General features: G+C 37.1%; 1 long non-coding RNA gene and 2 pseudogenes across 3 annotated transcripts; 2 read left to right on the top strand and 1 right to left on the bottom strand.

The window, feature by feature from the left end:
- The first annotated feature begins 9039 nt into the window (after positions 1–9039).
- Positions 9040–9875, top strand: LOC137747887 (UPF0496 protein At2g18630 pseudogene; annotated as a pseudogene).
- Positions 9876–12193: 2318 nt separating this feature from the next.
- LOC137746891 (L10-interacting MYB domain-containing protein-like) lies at positions 12194–13217 on the bottom strand (annotated as a pseudogene).
- Positions 13218–15004: 1787 nt separating this feature from the next.
- On the top strand, positions 15005–18125 carry LOC137746569 (uncharacterized). Of its 3 annotated transcripts, none has more exons than XR_015955969.1 (6): positions 15005–15461; positions 16085–16171; positions 16474–16557; positions 16867–16954; positions 17600–17727; positions 18020–18125. It is a non-coding gene; the product is annotated as an uncharacterized LOC137746569 (long non-coding RNA). The 3 variants fall into 3 exon arrangements; XR_015955971.1 differs by having other exon boundaries at positions 16867–17456; XR_015955970.1 differs by lacking the exon at positions 16474–16557.
- The last annotated feature ends 291 nt before the right edge of the window (positions 18126–18416 follow it).

Genomic DNA, 18416 nt, shown 5'->3' with positions numbered 1-18416 from the left:
ACGTGCATTCTTAGAGAAATTCTTTCCAACTGCAAAGATCATTCTCTTGAGGAAACGAATTAGTGGCATCCAACAAAATCAAGGTGAGTCGTTTCCATCTTATTATGAACGTTTTAAATCGCTTGTTGCTTCATGTCCACAGCACCAAATGAAGGAGGAGCTGCTCATTCAATATTTCTACGAATGACTCATTCCCATGGAACGTCAAATGCTAGATGCTTCGGCGGGTGGTGCATTAGTGGACAAGACTCTAATGGATGCCAAAGCTCTAATTGCCAACCGAGCACACAATGCTCAACAATATGAAGGTGTTGGACAAAGAGAGGGGCCACGACAACAAAATGTGAATGAGGTAAGTGCAATTTCTGATATTCAGTCACAATTGGCTAATCTTACTTCTCTCTTGTCTCAGGTTGTCAAGGGGTCAAAACCACAAGAAAACCAAGTGTGTGGCGTGTGTTCTATGCAAGGGTATCCATCCGAGACATGCCCTCAATTAATTGAGAACGGAGGATGGGAATCTGCCAATGCCATGGGCTATGGGAATCAAAACCAACCAAGGAACGATCCATATTCTAACACATATAATCCAGGTTGGAGAGACCACCCAAATTTCAGATGGAGAGATGCACAACAACCTGCCCAACAAAGTGGATTCCGACAACCTCCGGGTTTCTTTCCAAAGCCAATGGCACCACAACCACCTCCTCAAGCACAATCATCCCAAACCAACTCAGGTACGTCTGTGAATGATGATAAAACATATCAATTATTAACCACAATGGCGCAGGGAATGCAGAACCAAGCAAAGGAGGTTAATGAGCTAAAGAAGCAAATGGGCCAAATGGCCGAATTTTTGGGACAATTCCGTGAAAATGGTAAGTTACCAAGCACTACGGTGGTCAATCCCAAGGGTGGTTTCGAAACCGCCAATGCAATCACCTTAAGAAGTGGCAAGGAAGTTGGAACCACCTCACAACCATCAAAATCAAGCCAAGAAAAGGATGAAAGGTTGCTGCAAGAAGAAGAAAGTAAGGGCAAAGCCACGGAAAGGGTGGAGCAACCTTTGCCGCAACCACTTCAAGCACCTAGGTCGTCCAACGAATGTAAGGTAGGTCCAACTTCAACTGTTTCTAATGTGATTCCACTAAATGTACCCTTTCCTAGCAGGTTTATGCAAGCCAAGAAAGAGGAAGATGAAAAAGACATCCTGGAGACGTTTAGAAAGGTACATGTCAATATCCCGCTCCTTGATGCAATAAAGCAAATTCCGAAGTACGCTAAGTTTCTGAAGAAGATTTGTACAACAAGGAAACGGATTCGGGAAAAAGAGGTAGTACATGTAAGTGAGAATGTCTCTGCCATATTAAAAAGAAAGCTACCACCTAAATGCAAAGATCCAGGTAGTTTCACCATCCCTTGTGTAATTGGTAATCAAAAGTTCGAACATGCTATGCTAGATTTAGGTGCATCAATTAATGTCATGCCATACTCTGTTTATGCATCTATGAATCTAGGAGAGCTTAAAAATGATGGTGTCATTATTCAATTAGCTGATCGATCTAATGCATACCCGAGAGGAGTGTTGGAAGATGTTCTGGTGCAGGTGGACCATTTGATTTTTCCTGCAGATTTCTATGTGCTTGACATGGAGGATTCAACCCACTCTCCACCATCGCCACTCTTACTTGGACGACCTTTCATGAAAACAGCCCACACCAAGATTGACGTGGCCAAGGGAGCCTTAACTATGGAGTTTGGTGGTGATACTATTAATTTTAAAGTTTCTGACTCTATTAAGAATCCTAACGATAGTCATTCTTGTTTTGTCATAGATGTGCATAAAGACACAGGGCCGAAAGAATCCACACTTATCACGAAGGATGTATCAAGAACCACCATTGGAGAAGAACTTGGAGTGATTGCCCTACAACCACCCAATATGGTCGAAAGTAGTCCTAGTGATATTGTTGATAGAACTGCCACTTTTGAGCCGTCACCACAATATGTTTGTAAGTCTTCAATCCCACTTTCAATTCCCATTTCAATTAATAGGTTGTTACCTTCTTTGGTGCAGGTACCCAATCAATTTCAAGGTGATGGGAGTATGTACATGGACGTTCGAAACCAAAACACCACCATCAGGGAGGATCGTTATCCCCGCCCATTCAGTGAGCCATATTATGAAAGTGTTCAAGGAACATACCGTGGAGGACATACCCCTCTATACCGGGGGCTCTAAGTAAAGAAATGAAGGTTTCATCCGGCTGCAAGACGTAAAAGAAAGCGCTACTTAGGAGGCAACCCATGCATTCAACAAAGGAAGACTTAGAAAGCACTCCAATTCCAGACTTACATTCCTAAACTCTTCTCTTTGTTATTATTTCGTTTCTGCCATGTTAGGTTGTTTAGTTGTTGTTTTGTTTGTTTGTTTGTTAATTATGTGAGTCTATGATTGAAACATTGAGAACAATTCTTGATTTATTGATAGGCACTGCTAAACAAAGAAAGATGGAGCTTTCACAAAGGTCGTTTACTTGAAGCCCCAATACTTGAGAAAGTTACAGAAGCGGGAGGCATCAAAGAAGAGGCCTCAATTGGTGGAACGCTGGATAAGCCAGGAAAAATGTGCCTCTGGAAGAAAGTCGCAAGCCGTTGACGGTCACTTTGAATGCGACCACTGGATTCTTGCAGCTCATCAAGCTTCCTCTTCATGCCAGTCGAATAGTTATTTGCAAGCACATGCAAACTTCTATTCTCGTGCTTAAGCTGTTTAATCTCGTGCTTAAGACTTTCCACCTCCGCCATCAATGATTCCACTTGGCAGGAACGAGCAAGTAGGCGTTGGCCCATGTTGGACACAGAGCCTGCGCACTGAACACTGAGAGCTAGGGACTCATGAACGGCCAACTCATCAGACCATTCTGAAAGTAGCCTACTATCTTTTGGAGTGAGGAGGTTCCTAGCTACTATCGTAGCTGTTGTTGTGTCCTTCATCACAGAGTCTTCACCTGTCAAAGGGCCATTAGAAGAAAAGAAAGAAGGGCACCATACATTTACTTGACGCGGCGCACTCGGATCACTGCTTAGACTCAAATCTAAGCAAATGTTCGACGGGTTTGCCATTGTCAAAGGGTTAAAAGAGAAAGGTGGATGGAGTAAAATCTGTAAGGGTCGAAGAAGATTTTCACAAATGAGCAAAGTGGAATGTTAGAGGTGATCGTTACCTCTATAAAAAGCCAAGGTGACACGACCACGGATTCAAAGAGCCGGATTTTCCTGCGTGAAGTTCGGCGACGCTTTCGCGGGTTTTCAGACAACGCGTTCAACTTTGTCAAAAGCTCTCTGACAAAGTTGAAAACACGTGAAGCTTTTCATCCCAGCTACGCACTTTTGCCAACCCGTCTGGTAACAGAGTGCCAACTTGAGTATAAACTGTCGTTAAAGGCTAGCTAGATTACACAATCCAGTTCTAGGTCGGACTAACCGCACCCGTGATCACTACAGGCCATGCAGAAATCGAAGAGGCGCTCGCTCAGAAATCGAAAAGCCGTTTGCTCAGAAATTGAAGAGACGTTTGTCGACAAGGGTAAAAGAACAGTACCTCCACTTGCTATTGAGAAATCCCTATATATGTCGACCTTCATCTCTTATTGCAAGGCAGACCTGAAGAAAAATGTCCAACTCTTCCTCACCTCTGAGGGCGCTCTCCCAGCAACGCCTTTTGAAATACTCAATGTTTTCTCCCCCAAAGAAGATACCAGATACCGGGAGTACAGATGAGGCAAAAGGAAACGGTCGATCGAAGCATGTGGAGACAACCACAACAAATATATGTGCTGCTTCATTCGCCGTTTCTTCAAAAGCAAAGAGAAATGACTACTTCTGCAAGGGGAGCAAGCAAGGCAAGTGAAAATGATACATTGAAGCATGTGGAGACAAGCATAGGCTGAGTTATCCTCCAACCCTTTTCAATACGAATTGGAAAGATTGAACAAGGAAACAGACCAAAGGAGTAAGCTCAGACCTTCGGGGGAGACCAAAAGAATCCTGCTGCCCAGTTCAAGAGTAGCACAAAGGAAAATCAACGATGGGAGGAACCCCTGTGGAATCACCAACATCAAGCCTCAATGCAACCAACAAGGAGAAGATGGAATTTACATTCCACAACCAGATTTGCGTCTCTAAACTCTTCTCTTTGTTATTTACATTCTGCCATGTTTAGTATGTTTAAGTTGTTGTATTTATGTTTACTTTTGTTTGGTGTGATTTTAAGCTTAAAACATTGAAGACAATGTTTGATTTAAGTGTGTGGGGGGGGGGGGGTAACTAATGTTGTTGATACAAATTCGTGAGATTTTATCACCCATAACTTCAAGTGTTGTTCCTTGCTGTTTTAAAATGTTTTTAAGCTGTTTAGTATGTTTTGTTTTATAACTCAGAAAATCATATAAAAATTTGAAAAACATGTTTTGAAAAGCCTAAAAAGAGTGTTTTGAGTCGTTTTTGTGTGTTTGTGTCTTAAGGTACCTTCCAACACAATGATGAGGATTTGGTTTGTAATTGCATGACTGTTAAAAAGAGTTATAAACATGGAGAAAAGTTTGATTTACTCTTGGTATATGCTTGGTTATGGTTATAATGTATGAATTCACATGCAATCATAAAAGAAAAATTCGTTTCTGTAACATGCTTGAAGGAAGAAACTCATAATAAACGCTACATCCCTGTGAGACTCGAGCCATTACGTTCTTTAGAGAGTTATAATCTGTGATTCTTTGTTTTCTAAAGTTGTTGCATGATCTCATTATTCCTTGCTTGGTTGCTACTTAGAATGCAATTGTATCATGATAGAACCAAATGCTAGAACTTATATCTGTTTCATTCAAAGCATGACATTGAATTGCATAACATATATCAAGATGAAGTTGTGTAGTTGCCACCATAGCCAAATAGCCTTACTTCCCATATGTCGTATATGTTGTAAGTTTTAATCCTGTTGAGCCTTGTTTAGCCCATGTTCTTTGTTAACCCATATCATCCTCACTTAGCCTAGATTAGGACCATCTGTACCCTTGTTCTTGAAGCATAGTAAGCATGAGGGATAATGAATTCCTTTTGAGTTACATTATGCAAGAAAATGAGTGTGGGGGGGGGGGGTAAAAGTTTGTTCTTAAGTTATATGTATGTTTTGAGATTCAAAAGAAAAAGAAGAAGAAAAGAAAGAAAAGGAGTGAAAATAAGTAATAATGAACTCACAAACGTTGATGGTTAAAGAAAGAGTCCAAAAAAGTTGAATATGGCACTGAGTTTTGTGTGATTCCCCCTTTGTTCAAAGTTGATTTTTGCGTTCTAAAGGGAATTCTAAATGTCTAATTCATTACTTTGCTCACTATTGCTTAAAGAACCTTTGTTTTCCATACTCCTTCTTTGTTATCCAAACACCCCAAGCCCCAGTATAACCCATGACTTCAATCTTGAGTGTTATGTATTTCAATTGTGGAGTTTGAACTTGGTATGAGCATATAGTGTCACTGGTTCTCGCATCTAAGTGGTAGCATTCCATTCATGAGATCATACCTAAACATGCTTATTAAACTCCAGAAATTGCTTTCTTTATGATACATATATGTGAGTGTTCGTTTTCATGTTTACATCAATCTTCTCGCATATAACTAGTTTAGGGTGTGTAGTTAGAAAATCTGAGTGAAAATTGAGTGCATATATTGTAAGGAATTGAGAAATTCTCTAAGGCATGTTACTACATTCAAAACATAGTTTTAAATGCTTAATTGTGAACTAATATGTGGTGACTATGATTAAGTATGTACTTAAGTGTAAAGATAACCAAAATCTATGGGAATGATGATTTTTAACTTGTCATGTGCACTGGAAATCCCTGAGGCAACGTTGGAAGGTTTAAGATTGTCTTTGGTTTGTTTTGTTTTGTTTCGTTTCGTTTTGTTTTGTTTTTCTGTTTTGCTCGAGGACTAGCAAAAGCTAAGTGTGGGGGTATTTGATAGGAGCATATTCATGCGACTTAAATGGCTTGTTCTCGTACATTTACATTATGTTTCTTTAGTTATTTTAGTCCTTTATGCTTCTTTTGTGTGTTTTCAGGATCGAAAGACGTGTTTTGACGAAAGGTTGCATTGTGGAGTGTTTTGGGGCCTTTTGGTGCACTATTGGGCTAAGGATGGATAGCTTATGCTTGGAGCCCAAGTGTTGGATAAAATTGAAGGCCTTGTATGCACTTGAGGACACAAAACAATGGCCCTAACCCAATTACATAACACCTTGCCATGGGCTTAACACAAACACCATTCCTTGCCATGCAAGGGGGAGCAATTTGGGTCCATTTTATGCACTTAAACCTTAGCCCAATTCCACACCATTGCAGCCAAATCCATTATTTGCCATGCACATTCACCACCAATTCAACCACATGCACTTATTCCTCCATCATTGCACAACATTGCAGCCACATGCACCAAAAACACCCAATGTCGTGCACTTCCCTTGCCATTTTCAGCCATCACACTTCATCATTGCAGCCACCATTCACCCTAGTTGTCAATCACATACTTTCCCATTGTATAATACATCAACATGCATCTTTAACCAACAAACATTGCAGCCACAACACTCAAACACACTCAATGCCATGGGGTACCATGCAATTCCAGCAATTCCAGCTTTCCAACCTAGCCACATTCACATGCATTCACTCATAATCATTCACCAAACTTGCAGCCACATTTCCACCTATTCCTAGCTGTCATGTTCCCTCTCATTTACCTATAAATAAGCATGCATTGCAGCCACAATTGATTCATTCCATTCATAACACAACACACAACACAAACACTCCCCCTTTGCCGTGCATCACCTTCCATTTCTATGCAGTTTTTCTCCTCCATTGCAGCCACTATCCAACCACTTCCCATCCCTCCAAAACACTTCACATAATCCCAAAGCTCACCTTAGACATTGTGCTACAACAACGAGGAAGAAAAGAGTGCCTAAACGTTCATACAATTCAAGTTTGAGTTGTTGGAATGTTTAGGTGTTTCTTTGATTTCAATGTTTAAATTCAATTCTCTTTGTTTTGTACGTATGAGGAATGGAAGAGAAGAGTGCCTAAACGTTCATACAATTCAAGTTTGAGTTGTTGGAATGTTTAGGTGTTTCTTTGATTTCAAAGTTATGACGAACTAAACCCCCTTTAGCTAGGGGTTGATTCGAAACTATGTTTATATTTGCAATATGAATTGATTAACTTTCGTTGGAATTTCATAAGTTGTGGATTCAATTTGTTTAACTGTTTGATTGATAACTTATTTATGTACGTTTATTAAGAATGCGCTCTTAATTTTCATGCATGAATATGACGCCAGAATATAAGTGAGTTTCACCTAATCGTTACGAACTTATATTCACAAGTAGTGGAGGTTGCTTATAAACAATCGCGTTAAATGAATTCTTGGCACGAGTTTCATGCTCATCATAGTAACGAATGCCTCGTCAACACTTATAGTTTTCATAATGCTTAATGATCTTTGATCGTATCTTTATTGTGCGGTTCACGTAAAGGACTTTTGGAGAATGTTGTGAATTGCGTTGCGCAAACCCATCCAATTCATTAACTTAAGGAAAACTTGACAGTTAATTTAAGCGGACCTAATTAACCCGGAGTGTTGAGTTTCATAATTTATCGAAAGACCAAGTGAGAATCAATCTTGTATGCAAGTGTAACATGTGTGGAGAGGAACCCCTTGGCTATTCCATCATCCATATTTCCATCGCATTCATCTTTATGTTTTGCCCTTAATTATAATCTTTCCATTTAATTTAATCTTGCCCAAACACATTTCCCCCATATTTCGTTGAGTCTTAATCATTCGTATTTGTTTTATTTTCGTGTTTTAAGTATTTGGAGTCTTGTGTACTTGTTTTGAATTCTTGTTAAGTAAGTTAAGTGTTTTAAAAGTTAGTTTTATTTATTTGAGTCAAGTGTTTAGCACCCCTAGTTAATCCCCGGTTAGAACGATCCCTACTTACATCATTACTACAATTGTCACAAATAGGGTTTAATTTGTGTGCGTATAAATCTCATATCAACAACCCCAAGTAGATGGCCAAACATTCGTAAGAAATTACCCACATAGTTATCAGGCCATCTAGCTAGAAACAGCCAGAAAGTTAAACCAAGGGTTGATGATTATGTGTGTGATTGTGTGTGTGTGGGAGAGAAAGAGACGGCATAAAAATTTCCATGTTTTTAACAGAGAAAAAAAATCCCACAATTCACAATTTAGGTCAAGCTAATATACACACAATAGAGAGAGAGATTGGCGCAGTTGGCCATGGATGCCATGGCGGTTCTAGAAATGAGGACAATGAGAGAGAGAGAGAGAGAGAGAGGTGCTTAACTCGTCGGGTTGGGTTTACATCCAGTTCTGCAAATGGTGTTCCAAGAGGAACTCGAAGAACACACTGTAGATCTTCACAGCTATGCTTGGCATTTCTCTCTCTCTCTCTCTTCTCCGTTTCTCTACAAATGAGAAATGAGGATTGCATTTCAAGATAATCCATTTATAAATGAGTGCAATTAGGTCATTTTCAGTTTTAGGAATATCCTAGGGAAATACTTCAAAATGTGATAATTTCTTTATCTTGGAATAAAAATAGGACAAACCAAAATTACTAAAACACACACATATACATAGTAAAAATTTACAGATGATGATGTCATTTTTCTGGGTTGGAAGAGAGGGATATCTGAGAGAGAGAGCTTTGGGTTACTTCTGACCAAGCAATTTGAAAGCACCAAAAGGATCTTGAGAAGCCCGTTAAAGCCTTGCCGGAGAAATCGTGGCATGTGAATGGAGGTGGTAATAGGTGCGCGTACACCATTGATAGGCTGTCGTTGGGCAAGGGAGCATGATGGTCGAGCTCAGTTGGATTCCAGCTTCCTTGCGATGAGTTTTGTAGCAGCGATCTTGAAGTTTGTGAGGTTTGATTTTCTCGATTTAACAATTTGGAATTGTGCAATATTTGGATGTCTGTGCTCTATTGTTGAACTTTTTTACTTCCCTCGAACAATGTCTTAATCGTGCGCTTAATAACCAGCTGATAATTTAAGTTGCAATTAGGCAGTTTGAGGAAGAAGTAAGGGCAGAGGCAAATGTAAGAGAACCTTAAAAGAATTGAGGGCATTTAAGGCAGCTGGGGATCATTTCATGGATGAGTTCTTTGTACTGTTTTAGGCTGTTAATAAGAACCGGGCATCGATGTTTGAGAAACTACAGAGAAACCAATATAGAGACAAATGTGCCAACAAATATAACATTTGTCACCCTCCTTCAAGCATTCACTGATTTCAACTTCTTATCAAGTTTTCTTTTACGAAGTTGCAGTTTCTCAAACGTTCGTCTCTATTTTGGTTTCTCTGTAGTGTCAGTTGCCATTGCTGCACCACTACTTGTAAAAGCCTTAGCAGGAGCATTCGCTGTTCCAATAGGTTTAGTTAGAAAATGGTGTAATATACTTTGGAATAACTACGAGAGGGGACTGAAAGGGCAAAGGGAGATAATCAGCTAAATGCAGATTGGAACATTCGTCACAATGAAGGACTTGGACAACATCCGAGTGCTTGTTGACAAATTTGAAATTGGTATTGAATCACTGTTGCACAATGCTGGTTTTGCTATTAAAGAAGAGAGCGTAGCTATGAAGCTAGTGATAAATGAAATCAAGAAGAAGCTTGATGTGTTTGTGGAAACCATTGATAATGTGAGCCAACATGCTGATAATTTTAACCAGAATTTAAGGGCAGTGATTTTGAGAGCATAATTAGGCATCCCGACCAGTGAAATACCCTTTTTGGTATGTGTTTTTTATCACTGCTATCTTCCTGGTGGTCTATTAGTGAAACGTATACATCATGCTAAAGCTAACTTTTAACCTTGGGCCAAATTATATACATATTAAAAGCCTAACTTTCAAGATAATTCTCGTTGTGTTGTTTAAGACTCAATTCACTATTACTTCTACAATGTATATCCAATTTTTCCCTCGCCCATTTTTCTTTTCTTTCAACTTTGCCCCTATTGCTTTGCTGTCAAACGAAAAACAAAATGGGACGCGTGGGTTTTTGCTGCTTCTTCCCTCTCTCTCTTCGACTCATTGTTTATCCTTTCCACCGCTTCAATCTTGCTTTCACGGTTTCATTCCCTTTTAATTTTCTTCTCTCACGGTTTTGTTGCTTCCTTTCCACTGTTTCAGGGCTGGTTTGGTATTGTTGTGCTTTGAAAAAAAACTACTTCTGCTGTGCTGCGAGAATAAGCAGCTGTGAAATAAAGCAGCAGAGTATTTGGTAAACTTTTTTGTAAAAGTGTTTTTGGGAAAAAAAAAAAGCAGTATTATAGTGTTTGGTAAACTTTTATGTAAAATAGCTGTGACTGTGTGAAATGACTAAAAAGGGTATAATACTAGGTGTGTCATCAATTTAATTTTCTTAACAAATAAAGGTAAATTACTAAATATACTTTATTTCTAAAAGAAAATATTTATAAACTTTATCTTAAATATTAATTAGTTTGACAAACTACTTCAATTGAAATATTTTAAACTGAATAGTTAGGATTCATTAGTACAATATTGTTAGGCATTAACGTACTTGAAATTAGTCTAATTAGATGCATTCATCAAACTTGCTGCTATTCTATTTCTTAATGCTTCCATCTCATGTGATCCTTCAACTTGATAATTTTGGTATTCTTCATCATCATCGTCACTACTATCGTTTTCTTCACAATAATCCATGAGGTCATCAAAATAGGGATCACATTTAGAATACCTCCGTATGTAGTTATGAAGAGCCATTGTAGCAATGACAATCTTTACTTACTTATTGAACGGGTAATTAGGCATATACCTTAAAATTGCCCATCTTTTCTTCCATACCCCAAAAGTTCGTTCAATGTTGCTCCTAAGAGAAGAATGCATGTAGTTGAATAACTCTTTATGACCCGTTGGTTCGGTACCCCTACGAAAATCTGGAAGATGATATCTTTCTCCTTTATATGGTAATATTTTCCTGCATTGAACAAGTAATATTTTCCTGAAAATTGAAAATTTTGTTTTGTATTGTAATAATTATAGAAAGCAAGTATGTAAAATGTTATAATAAGTAAGAAGATTACCATTTGGAGGCTTAGAAAAGTGTAAATTTGGATTTCGTAGCACGGATAGAAAACTCTTGTATCATGTGTAGTGCCTTCCCATCCGGCACAAGCAAATGTGAATTGCATGTCATAATTACATGTAGCCATTGACATTCCTTTTCTACCAATGTATGGAACTTGATCCGAAGGTGGTATTGAAACCTCAACATTTACTCCATCTATAGCACCAGTACAATCCTAAAAATAATAACATAGAAGCAAACCGTCAACCTACACTTATAGTTTGCAAATAAGTTAGAAGATGAGTCAAACTTTACCTTAAAATGAGGCATGTATCTTGTATCTCTCCTTATTTCTTGGGGAATGCCATGAAACTCCGAATCCATCAGTTTGATAATATCTATTGCCATCTTACATACGATATCCAACATAGCACCAAAATATCTACTAACAGTCTTACCAGAATGTTGAAATCTCTCTTGCGCTAATATATTTTTCACACCATGTCCCAATATATGCAAGAACATTCATAATATTTCAATTGCATTCATTCTTCTTGAACCTTTCAATCCATAATTAGTTTGTAGGTCATTGGATAATCTATAAAAGACATCTTTGTTCATCCTAAACATTCTATAGCATCACACATCATTTCCTTGTAGTACTTCCATCAACCAAATATTACATGTTTGGGAAGAATTCATACACAGAGTTTTGTGGACATATTTTAAATAATATGTTTCGACAGCTCTCATTAGCGCATATAATTAGACCATCCTCCAAATCCTCAACATCATCATCAAAGGTGTTCATATTGAATATACACATGTAACCTAACACATAATTCAACATTCCACAAGTCATAATCCAACAATCACTAAGAAGTCATAATCCGACATTCAAGAACAAGTCATAATCCAACATTCAATAAACACAAAATACAAGCAACATTCAACACATAATCTTAATGCAAAGTACAAACCACACATAGTAATTATTCATAGTTATAGCTTATATTGTTGTTCGTTGAACATATATTGCAACCAAGTCAACTGGACTTCAGGATCTTGCATTATGCCAAACACCTCTCGTTTCTCTGCACTACAAAATAAATATGTAGCAAACAATCGTAACTTGCTAGCTGGTTCACAACCAGGCAATTGTACAACAACCACTAACACTTCCGAAATACTAGTACCTATATGCAGCGACCTCATCAATGAGTTTGCAGAACTCCTAGTTTCATAAGCTTCAACAAGACAGTCAATTTGACCACAAAGTTTTGCAGCACCTCCAATTTTTTTCCCTTTCTTATCAACCTTCTTCTTTTGCAATTCTCATTGATAAGCCACTCTTTTTTTTCCCTTCGTACTAGCTTGCCTTAGATCATGCATAGTCTCAATTTCTTCCTCATCATCTGAACCAATTTGTCCTATAGATTCTTTTCTTGTCTCTAGTGGTAGTACTCCAGATGAAGGTGCCTAGGCATGTTCACCGGTAGCAATTGTACTTGAGAACATCCTATCCAACTTGTCTTCCATCTTAGGACTAATGCCCTTTTTTTTTTCGCAATTTTCCATATTATTTGTTTATCTACAAGTAAGAAAGAATATGATTAATACATATTGCATGATATCATAATACATATTAAAAGATAAATACACAAACCTGAATTTTATTATTTTACCACTCATCAAAGGCATCAACGGTGCCCTTGCTCGAATTCCACCATAGGCCAGTTTCTTTACCAACTAGCTCTTTCCACAACTTCCATTGATTTTTAAGTGCATCCCACTGATTTTTCAGTTGCACTCTTTCATAATCATGCCTTGTCTCTGCCTTGAAGTTAGCTCTAATATTTGCATATCCTTCTCCGTTAAAGTGAGTACCCGGACGATTTCCGGCCTTAACCTCCTTAATGCAAACATCACAAAATATAGATATAACGTGGGCATTCCATCTGAAGGATTTGACGAAGATGCCCCCTTCTTTGCCATCGATACCAACTACTAATTTGTATATATACATACATACATACATCCTATATATATATATATATATATATTAAAACAATAACAAATGATATTGTAATATAACCAAGAACAACAACAGAATCCAACAACAATTCACAAAATAATAGCAATAACAACAACAGCAAGAACAGTAACAGAAGACCGGTAGGAGGTAAACCAACTGAATCATTGAGAGAATAATTGCCAACAAATAAAGGATGGATGTCCAGATTATCATTGAAGTTGACCCATCTACACAAGACTTATGTTTGGTATTGAGCATGAAGAAATATTTGACCAGATAATTCAATACTACATGAACATTAGTATTCTGAATAAACAACCTACTACATGGAACTCATCCAGCCGAGTGACACAAGTGTGGACTGCACATTCGATATAGAAAACATAAAGCACTAACAACAACGCTCCTACAAAAACCACTGGTTCTTCCTATGAGAACCATTGTCCAGGTAACATTTTTCAAGTTTCGAATTGGCCCATGCTGAAACTTAGTATAAAATGTTATGTTATCATTTATATCCTTAAGGAATCTAGATCTTCTACCATGACAGATCTAAACACTTGCATTCCAATTAAATTCAAAATATGTATATTTAAAGTTTATCATGTCGTAACATGAAAATGAAATGTAACACAAGAACCTCCACCAACTAGAGACTACACCAAATCTAAGTTACACCACAATCTCATAGATAGTACTCTGCATCATTTTTGGATGATTGTCATGAAAAAAATATATATAAATCGATAAAGAACCAAATCTAACCATATTTTTCTACAAATAAACAAAAATTAGACAAATAAAATTAGCAGAAATCATGAAAAGAATGAATCAGCCTAAACCAAAAACTATGAACCAAAAACTCAAACCTAGTACTAATTAAAAAGAATAACATAAATGAAGAATTCAAAAGAAAAAAAAAATATAAAACACGATAGCAGACTGAGAGAGACATAAGATACGAGCACTGATCTGGAGGTTGGAGTTTCAGAAAAGACTGCGAGAGCTTGAAGAAGATGATGAAACGGTGTTGTAGAGGGGTGTGCTGAATCACAAGAGATGAGGGAACGACTCATGACAAATTAGAAGCAGAGTTCACAGATTAGAAGTAGAGTATAGCTTTATAGGAAATTACCCTTTCTTAGATACCTAAACCCTAAGATAAATCAGAAGTAGACCTTCTAAAAAAAAAGAATAGAGATGTAATCAAACTTCTCTCTCAATTTTTCTTGTTTCCTCCACAAACCCTAATTTTTTTTCCCAATTAATTTTTTCCCAATTAAACTTTTCCACAAACCATATCACCTTCCCCAATTAATTTTTTCCCGACCCTCCATCCCCAATTTTTTTTCCTGACACCCATACACTCATCCCTTTGCTCTTCCCACCCCTCGTTCACTCTTACTCTCCCGTCCCCAAATTTAAAAATCCAAACAAATAATAATGAAATTTTAGAGAAGAGAAGCTTACCAAAGGAAGGACGCCGAGCCGGAGAAACCTAAAGAACGAGAGAGATCGCTGGTTTTTGGAATGAGAGAGATCGCTAATTTTATGGTTTGGGTATTGCAAGAGCGTGCTGAAGGCGAGAGCTGAAAGTGTGAGGAAAGAGAGGCAATTTTGGGTTATTGAAAAATTCATTAAAACTTGTTTTTGAAAATAAGCTGGTTTTTGGAAGATGATATTTGCAGTTTTAAATTTTTAGCTTATTTTCATTCAAAACTTTGAAATAAAGCTGATTTTGAGAGTTTATTAAACACCCAAAACCTTCCTAACTTTTTTTCATGCCCACTTTTTTAAAAATCACTTCAATCCCAAACCCTGCCTCAGTTTTCCTTCAACTGGCTGCAGGCTCCATCAAACCCTAGAAATCGTTTTGCCTTTTTTGGGCACCCTCCTTTTTCTCCCTGCTCCTTGCTTTCCCCAACCTAGAATCCTCCTCCTTTCCCCGAAAGAGAAATCTTAAATCCACAACCCATAACTCAGTCATAGTTGCCCAACAAAGGTAGATTAATTGAAGAAAGATTGCTCCATCAGAGCGGGCAAGATGGCTGGATGAGTATAATCCATTTAACTTGGTAGAGGTAAATTGTAGTAAGTTAGGTTACCCCTCTTCGCCTCTGCAAATAAATTTGATTATCTATCAATTTCCCTGAAATTATTTTTGGTTTCATGTGTGTTTTTTGTTTTAAGTGAAATAGTGATCAGTATGATCACGCGAGCTTGATGAAGTCAAAGGTAATCCGCAATATTCCTTACCATTTTTACTATTTTAGATTCTGGGAACCAAATGTATTGTTTATGTTAGTTTGGAAGATTTTTATATTTTGAATCAATTAGTTTCTTTATTGAAGTTGTTGTTAGTTCATCTCGGTTTCTTTATTGAAGTTGTTCTATTTGCTTCCAGTTGCTTCCGGTTGCTTCCATCTGCTTTCATCTGCTTCATCGCTCATGAAAAAAAAAAAAAAACCTGCGTTCTTCCAATCCTAGAATCCCGAAACCAAAATTCATCCAGATCGTTCCAATCAACGGCAAATCGAAATATACAGTCGCTTGATTCTCTCTCTAAAATACCCACTCGTCGTTGAAGCTTCAATTTCCATTTAAAATTTTCCCTGTTGAGGTAGACTCTCTGCTAAAACCTTCTAATTCATCCTTTATTTCTTTTTTTCAATTGGGCAAAATTTTTGATGGATTTATGTATTTTTTTTCCCGTTGAATTCGAACTCGAATCTGAATTATGGATTCAGAACAAACAAATTGATGAATTTTTTTATTTGCGTGTATGTCGGTCCTGTCACCGCATGATTTGATAATCCGACCGCGAAGCTAATCGTTTCTGTATGTTTTTGGGGTTGCAGACCTGGACTGTCGAATGGAGAGGATGAAAAGCAACTGCCGGAAAGCAGCAATGGAGACACGGCAGCAACATATTCAAGTCGATCTGGGTAATCTCATGGCCCTTGACCCTCATGACAGCTTCCCCTCCGTCCCCTTCTCTAAAGTTATTCTTCTTTACTTATTCAATATATCTCTATTTTTCGGTAATATTTTTGTATACTTATGGGCTTTTTGAAATGACTGCTTTTGAGAAATTAATTGAAAATTTACTTTTGGAAATTGGGATTTTATTTGGAGTAAATTGGCAGTCTTTAAGTGAAATAGTGATTTTTTCACACTATGCTGATGGGTTTTTGTGCAGTGGATGAAATTCTGCTTTGTTTTTTTTTTTTTTTTTCATGGTATTTAGGGAGGAATTAGTGAAGGAATGTATAACGAAAGGGACCGAGTTGGTTTAAGCTATTGCGAATAGCCTTTTAAAAAAACATCACAAGTACTTCCAGATTTAGAGAACAACTAAACCTCTATTCGTTTCCTATAATTGTAAACTCAATTTGCAATGTGAAATCCTGATACTCATAGGTGGTCTGATGTCCCCAAGTTGATTGTAAGCTGTCTTTTAAAATGTATCGTTTTTGGAATAAAAAGTAAATAAATTCGGTCTGCCGGTCATAACAATGTCTACTAAGTTCATGAAGAATATTGTTTACAATTTATTAAAAAAATGTTATATGCTCTTACAATACAAGAAAGGCTATTCTCACAAAATGTGTCAATTAATGTGCTATTTTAAACCATGCAGCTTTTCCAAATTCACAGAGCCTTTAAAAATACTGCCACCCTCTTCAAAACAAGCCAGTAAAGCTCAAATCTTGCAGACAGCAAAGAAGGTAACAATTGAAGAGTTTGGCTTTTTTATATCCTGATTTGTACAAGGTATTTAATCTGTTTATCTTTTGTTAAAAATGTTGAATGCATTTGATATTAATTAATCAAGACAAGGTCTCCTTGGGGCACTTGGGGCCAAGGAATTAAAATTAATCTGATTAATTAGTTTTAATTTCGAATTAAGTTTTTAATTAAATTAATTAAAAACGTTTTGATTAATAGACACAACTCTTTGGAAAGAGTTGTATAGCTTCAGATACATCCAAAAGGTGTTTGAAGAGGTATGAAAGAGCCTATATAACTGGAGTCCTCAGTTCCATAAAAAATCATCTTTTTCTTCCCTCTTGTCTTCCGTACAAAATTTCCAGAGAGTAAACACACAAAGCAATTCGCTAGAGTTCTATAATCCAGTGTGGGTTGTAGAACCACAACCACACGAGTGGGACGGAAATACTGTTCGAAGGACATAGTGTTTGCGCTAGCCTCTACCTTCAATTCATTCAAGTTAGTACCATTTTAATTTTTTGTTACTAAAACATAATTGCATTCTGTATTACAAGTATTTTTGAATAATAAAGTATAAATATTTCGGTTCTGTATTTCTGTTATTTTATTATTTTTAAATTGTTCTCCAACATTTCAAACAGTGATGTAGAAGATATCTCAGAAGAACATGTGTAGGACTTTGACCAAGTTCCTATCAAGCTTTTGAAAGAAAAAAAAAGTCGTCTCCAACTGCTGCAAAAACAGATTCCGGTTCTTCCAAAAAAGATAGGTAACTACTCTTTATACTTGCTTTTTGTAGAAGGTTTAATTTATATGTATACAAATTTATTCTCATTTTTCAATTTTTTAAGAAGCTGTCTATCAAACTTGCTATAGTCGAAATTTAAGATTCTTAGCACATGCTTTGTTTTGAATTGGTATCCTATTGTTCATTTAATTTTCCTCGAAAGCATTTTATCTGTTTCTGCCTTAACTGAAAAATAGTTGCCAAATGTTGTAATCTCACTGTCTTTTTCTAGCTTCTTACTTGAAACAACTCCTACTTATATTGTTTATTTCAGATCATTATCAACTTTCTCCTGTCCATTCTGCTGCACAAAGAACGTTGAATCTTCCTTTTGAACAGAAGTTACCTTGGCACCTCTAAACTATATGCATCGAACAATGTTTCCCTTATTTTTTGGTTATGTAAATAACTCTTTCTAATCTAGGTTCCAGCATTTTCCAATGCTCTCTGTCTAAATGCTGGCAAAAATGTGTAGTCTAGCTTGACCAATATTTTATGCGTGTACATAGTCCAGCATTTTCTAATCTTTTGTGTACAAATGCTTGTCCCAGTTGAAAATTGGGTGAAAGCAATGAACCGCAGTGAATGATTACAGTGTTTTGTATATCTAAATTTATTTTATTGTTTTCTTCGACTGTCTCTGCTTTTTTCAAGCATAGTAATCAACAGAG

This window comes from Pyrus communis, chromosome 2, assembly GCF_041283825.1.
Source record: "Pyrus communis isolate YQ-2024b chromosome 2, ASM4128382v1, whole genome shotgun sequence".
NCBI lineage: Eukaryota > Viridiplantae > Streptophyta > Magnoliopsida > Rosales > Rosaceae > Pyrus > Pyrus communis.
The sequence above is the reverse complement of the archived record's forward strand: the minus strand, read 5'-3'. Positions and strand labels throughout refer to the sequence as shown.